Consider the following 6,245-nt stretch of genomic DNA (forward strand, 5'->3'; position numbering starts at 1 on the left):
AAAGAACTCAAATATCCAACCGTGTGAGAAGATTTGAGAATGCCCAATCGTAGACTTGAGAGAAGAACCCACCAAAAATGTCCCACTTGCTGATGAGGAGATCTAGTTGCTAAGGCAGCACACAGGGAGGGCCGCTGAGCCAGCCCAGGCACCCCGGGAAAACATTGAGAGGGCAGTGAGGACTGTGCAAAGGAGGGAGGTGCGGTGGGTGTCGGCTGCGGAAGAAGGTGTGGAGAAGACCACAACTTGGAAAGACAGACACGCCAAGCAGATGAGTCTGATTATAAGATGAATATGAAGCAGCGAGGAATAAAGAAGCCGTTAAAAGGGCTGGATCATAGAAGATCTAGAAGTCATATGAGAGTTGGAGTTTTATCCTTAGAAAGCAGAAGGCATATTAAGGAAAAAATAATTGTGTTTTAGGAAGAGCATTTTGGTACTCAGGTTAAAAAGAAAATGCACGCTTCCTCAAACTCCAGGTCCTGATCCATTTTGGAAATACAAATTCAAGATATAGTAAATCACAAATACCTGAGTTTTTAAAAATTAAATACACAGAATAGAAAATAGCAGACACTACAGAAAAATGTAGAAAGTACTAGTTGATGAAACTGGTTTCAGGAGGATGTGTATTTTAGAGCTTGCTGTGCTCATCTGAAAGGCAGAACTGAAGGGAGGGAGAGCTTTCTTCTCCCCACTGGTTCACTCTGCAAATGACCTCAACAACCAAAGGCGGGCCAAGCCAGAGCCAGGAGCCAGCGACTCCATCCGGGTCTCCCACGTGAGTGGCTGGGGCTTAAGCACCTGAGCCAGCTGCAGCCTTCCCAGGTATGTTAGCAGGAGGCTGGATCAGAAGTCCAGTAGCTGGGAATGGAACTAGCACTCCAATATGGGATACTGGTGTTGTAAGCAGCACCTTAACTCATTGTGCCACTGTAGTACTTCTCAGTAAGAGAGTCCAGCTGTCACAGGCCTATCAATGGTGACTTGCCTGTGACACCAGCATCACTTATTGGATACCAGTTATAGTCCTGGCTATTCCATTTCCAGTCTGATAAGCTTGAGAAATCAACAGAAAATGGCCCAGGTGCTTGGTGTGGCCAGCCACATGGGAGACCTGGATGGAGTTCCAGGATTCTGGCTTCAGTTTGGCCCAGTCCTGGCCGTTGTGGCCATTTGGACAGTGAAGCAGCAGGTGCACAGCCCTTTATGTCTGTCTATTTCTCCACACCCCCTCCCCGCCCTGGCACTCTGCCTTTCAAATAAATAAATTTTTAAAAACAAAGTCAAATCTGAAAGCAGAGAAAACAGACTAGAGTGGAACACAGAAGTCCACTCACACAGCAGTTCATGCAGTTTTAAATTGTAGCCTGAGAAGACATAGTGGCAGGAAGATGGAGCGGAATGTAGGAGTCACTCTAACGACTCAACAGGGCCTGATGTGGTAGCCTAGTGGCTAAAGTCGTCACCAAGATCCCACGGCCCTGTTTCCTATCCAGCTCCCTGCTTGTGGCCTGGGAGAGCAGTCGAGGACGGCCCAAAGCCTTGGGACCCTGCACCCATGTGGGAGACCTGGGAGAGGCTCTGGGGTCCTGGCTTCAGATTGGCTCAGCTCTGGCCATTGTGGCCACTTAGGGAGTGAATCAATGGACAGAAGATCTTCCTCTCTTCTCTCTTCCTCTCTGTATATCTGACTTTCCAATAAAAATAAATAAATCATATATATATATGATTTAATATATGTTTGGTCTTTAAGATATATATATAGAGAGAGCTGCTCAGGTAGGCAGATATATATATATATATCTTAAAGACCAAGAAATCCATGCACACTTAAAAAAAATTAGACTCGACAGGAACAGGTGAATTAAAGTGAGGAAGGGGCAGCGATCAGGGACAACTCCCAGTGGATGAGCAGGCTGTCTTCCCTAAAAGAGGAAGGTGGAAGGACAGGCAGCTTTGTGGGAGGACAGAGCTTACACCGCGCGGGTTGGGAAGCGGGGAGGTGTTGGCATCCTGCCCAGCAGTCTTAAGTTAGCACAGTTATTATCTTAGATAATTAGGTCCAAAATGGGTCCCACTGGGTCAAAATTATGCTTTTGGCAAGGCTGTGTTCCTTCTCAAAATTCTAGAAGAGAACTCTTTCCTGGCTTTTCCACCTTCTAGAACCTTCTAGAACCTGCTCGGATTTCTTAACTCATGGCTCCATTTATCCATCTTCAAAACCAGTAATGTCTTGCCATGTTCTTACACTGCCGTTTCTGTTCTCTCTGTTCCTTCTCTCCCCCTCTCCGCTCCTTCCCTGCCTCTCTTCCCTCCCTTCCCTCCCTTCCCTCCCTTCCCTCCTTTCCCTCCCTCTACTTTAAGGACTTTTGTGATTCCCTTTTGCCATCCGTATAACCTAAGATGATCTCCCCATCTTAGGGTCACCTGATCAGCAGCTCCAGTTCCTTTATGTTCACAGGTTGTAGGGATGAAGCCTAGACATCCTGAAGGGAGAGAAGTACATTCTTCTACTACAACAGGAAGTATTGGGTGTTAGGTTTTTGGTTTTTTTTTTGGATTAGTGGCATGAAGCTTGTCAGGTACACCATTAGACTAGAAATGGTGATCAGCTAAATGGAAGGAATGCCTGCTGGGTGAGGGCAGTCTGGACAGAAGAGGGCCAGGGGAAGGACAGTAATGATGGCCGTGTTTACAGTAGACTGATGTTGGCGCAGGAGGAGACTTGAAGAGGGTGCATGGTGCCAGACGTGAAGCTTGGATCTGCTGGAAATGTGAAAGGCCCAGGTGAGGTGCCACACCATGAGGTATTGTTTGTACAGCAGCAGACCAGATAAGGCCCCCAATGCCAGTCTCGGCAGGCTGGTGGTCTTCAGGTGGGGCCTTGCAGTAAGCTCCATGGAGCAGGGAGAGTGGGCAGAACTTGGGAGAGGTTTAGGACGACGTTAAGTGCTGGGAGCTAGGATTGACTCTCACAGCCTTGTTCAACATGGATCTTTTCGGACCAGGAGTCAGTCTGTAGCACCTAAGGTGGTTGATTCCTCCCTAGGTTAATTACAGCCTGGATCACAAAGCCAAACTAATCCTCGTGATCCCAGCTCTTTCCTGCTAGTTCTGATCAAAAGTGGATGAGACACGAGCTGGAGTTGGATGTGATCATGAGCAAATGTGGCTCCGGGGTAGACAGGTGGCCATCTTAGACCCACAAGCAGGCATTCTACATGGCCCATGCCAAGGACAGCAGAGCAGGGAGGAGAACAGAGGCCCTGGAGGACTCGCTCAGGTAGGCAGCTCTGGTTTAGCACCAGCCCTGGCTCCAATACCTGATGGAAGACCATCGTTTTTCTTACTGTTTGCACCACTCTGTTGCAGATTTTCTTTTTTTCTTTCTTTCTTTTTTCTTTAAATTTATTTATTTATGGAAAGTCAGATATAAAGAGCGGAAGAGAGACAGAGAGGAAGATCTGTCCGTTGATTCACTCCCCAAGTGAGCACAACGGCTGATGCTATGCCGATCCGAAGCCAGAATCCAGGAACTTCTTCTGGGTATCCCACACGGATGCAGGGTCCCAAAGCTTTGGGCCGTCCTTGACTGTTTTCCCAGGCCACAAGCAGGAGCTGGGTGGGAAGTGGAGCTGCCGAGATTAGAACCGGCGCCCATATGGGATCCCGGGCGCGTTCAAGGCGAGGACTCCAGCCACTAGGCCATGCCGCCAGGCCCTGCTGCAGATTTCCTATGACTTGCAGCTGACCATGCAGCAGAAGGTCTACCCCAGTACAATGAACATGAGCAAGCCTGTAACCGCTAAGACTGTGAGCACCAGACTGAGCTTAGAGATTTCCCCTAGGTCCCCGAGGGCGGTGGCCACTCAGAGGTGAGGAAGGCAGCTTGTAGTGTGAGGCAAGCAGAAGAGTGAAGCGGGGAGGTTGCTGTCGCTGGGCTGGTGCAGCTGAGCACAGCGGGGAGGGGAGGGGAGGAGTTCTGTTTGACACCTTTTGTTGGTTCCTTTAATTTTTGTAAAGTCATGAGAACATGTCACTTCCATAAGAAAGATCCGTTAGTTTTACTAGTCCATCCAATTGTACGTGTGTAACTGTGGGACTCAGCACACCGAGCCCCTGGCCCTTCACCAATCCCAGCTAGAACTGTACCCACCAAGCACTAACTTCCCTTCGCCCTTCCCCTTGGGACCACCTTTCTTCTTTCTGTCTCTATGGATCTGAGTGTTCTAGGTACCCCATATAAGTGGAACCATAAAATATGCATCCTTTTATGATTGGCTTATTTCACTTAGCATAATGTTCTCAGGGTTCATCCACGTGTGGCATGAGTCAGTGTTTCACTTTTCATTGCTAAAGCGATAGTGTGTTTATATGCCACACGTAGTCCACCTGTGGATGGGCAGTGGACTGCTTCTGCCTTTTGGTTATTGTAAATAATGCTGCTGGGAGCAGAAGAGTACAGTGGTGGTTTAAAGCTCACAACTTTGAAATTAAGTGGGTATGTGGTGAGGGCAACTCTAAGGAGAAAGTTAATGAAAATGCTAGCCAGGTTGTTTGGGGGTGATGTTACTTCACTTTCCACATCCTAAATTCAAACTTTAAAAATTATATCCTTTAAATGAAAAAAAAAAAAAGCTTTTTTTTTTTAAAAAAAAAAAAAATAAGAAAGAGACTTTAAAAAGAGTGTGGCAGCATTGACCTTAGGAATAGAAAAGTTAACACAAAGGAAAAAAGCACACAAGATGTTTGGAGAACAATTCTATGGGAGGCATATTTGGAAGACTTTAGCACCATTTTTGGCATCCTGGGAGCTTCTAATAAAGCTAAATACTAATAAGCAAATGGAATGGTCATGCAGTTTAGGAAAGAAATGTCACATGAGATCAGTATTTGCTGATATCATGGGCTGTGAACCAGCTCATACTTTCATAAATTGCTTGCCGTTATTCCTAACTGGATCGTGTAAGTAGGGTTAGGCGCAGGTGTCACGAATGGCTTCCAAGAAGTCCCTGTTTTCTTTATTATACAGTTCCTTTTGTTTCCCAACTCTGCAGTGTAGGTCAGTGGTGACAGTGAGCCTTCAAGAGCTCCTCTTTTTAATCTATTTGAGATGCTCGGTCAAGGTTTTTGGTGGTTCATGTGTTCAGGTCCTTTAGTATCTTCATCTCTGGTAGAAAATATGAAAGTCATGTCACCGAAGTGAACTGGTTGCCACCTGGGAAAGCAGCAGTCTGCCAGGAGCGTGACTGCTTCTCCTGAGCCCATGTGAGCTATGCAGGGCAGCTCGGCATGCAGGGGCCCACTGCTCCCGTCTGCTGAGTCCACATCAGATGCACCAAAGAAACACAGTAATGCAAGATGAGTGTCTCACTCATTCTTCAGTTACCCGGCGAGATGGCCACCTGGAGATTTTAGAAATAGACCATCTGTTCATCTGTACAGCATGGTGTAGGGGGCAACACTGGTGCCACAATGCCAGTATCCCATATGGACAGGGCAGGATGGCCAAGTACCTGGGTCCCTGCACCCATGTGAGAGAACCAGGTGACGCCCCTGGCTTCAGCGTGGCTGAGTTCTGGCCTTTGTGACCATTTTGGGAATTCATCAACAGGTGGAAGATACCTCTGTGTCTCTGTTCCCCTTTCTGTTTAACTCTTCCTTTCAAAAAGATCTTTAGAAAAATAAAATATGTCTTGAGTGGTTATAGGATTTAGAAACCATTGTATGCTAGTAATACATTGGCAAAAAAAAAAAAAAGGAAAAACCTTCATGGAGCTTATCTTACAGCAGGAAGAAAGAAGTAAAATGCAATTTCTCAAGGATAGAAAGTGTTGGGAAGACAAGGCCGAGGGCCCAGGAGTACCATGGGGGTGAAGGGCCCCCGCTTTAAACCAAGGTAAGGAGGACTTCACTGGGTAAGGAACATCTGAGTGAAGGGGCAAGCCCTGTGTGTACCTGGGGGAAGGTTTTCAGTAGGGAGTGAGGAAAGAGCATGCCTAGAATGTTCAAGAACCATCGAGGAAGAGGGGCAGCATGATGAGGGAAGGAGGTGGCTTTGCACCAGTGGCAAGGTCAGGTGGTGTGGGGCCCTAACCCTGAGATAGGGACCCAGGAGTCTTGAGGAGAAGGTCGCCATCGGATGGCTAGGACTCAGACTGTGATGCATTTTACTTGGCAAGTGCTATGGAAGGGAATGGCTCTGGAGCAGAAACAGGTTGATAGAATTGGAAAGCTTCCGG

The sequence above is a fragment of the Ochotona curzoniae genome, unplaced genomic scaffold (assembly GCF_017591425.1).
Source record: "Ochotona curzoniae isolate NIBS_2020 unplaced genomic scaffold, NIBS_Ocur_1.0 contig_2210, whole genome shotgun sequence".
NCBI classification, from domain to species: Eukaryota; Metazoa; Chordata; class Mammalia; order Lagomorpha; family Ochotonidae; genus Ochotona; species Ochotona curzoniae.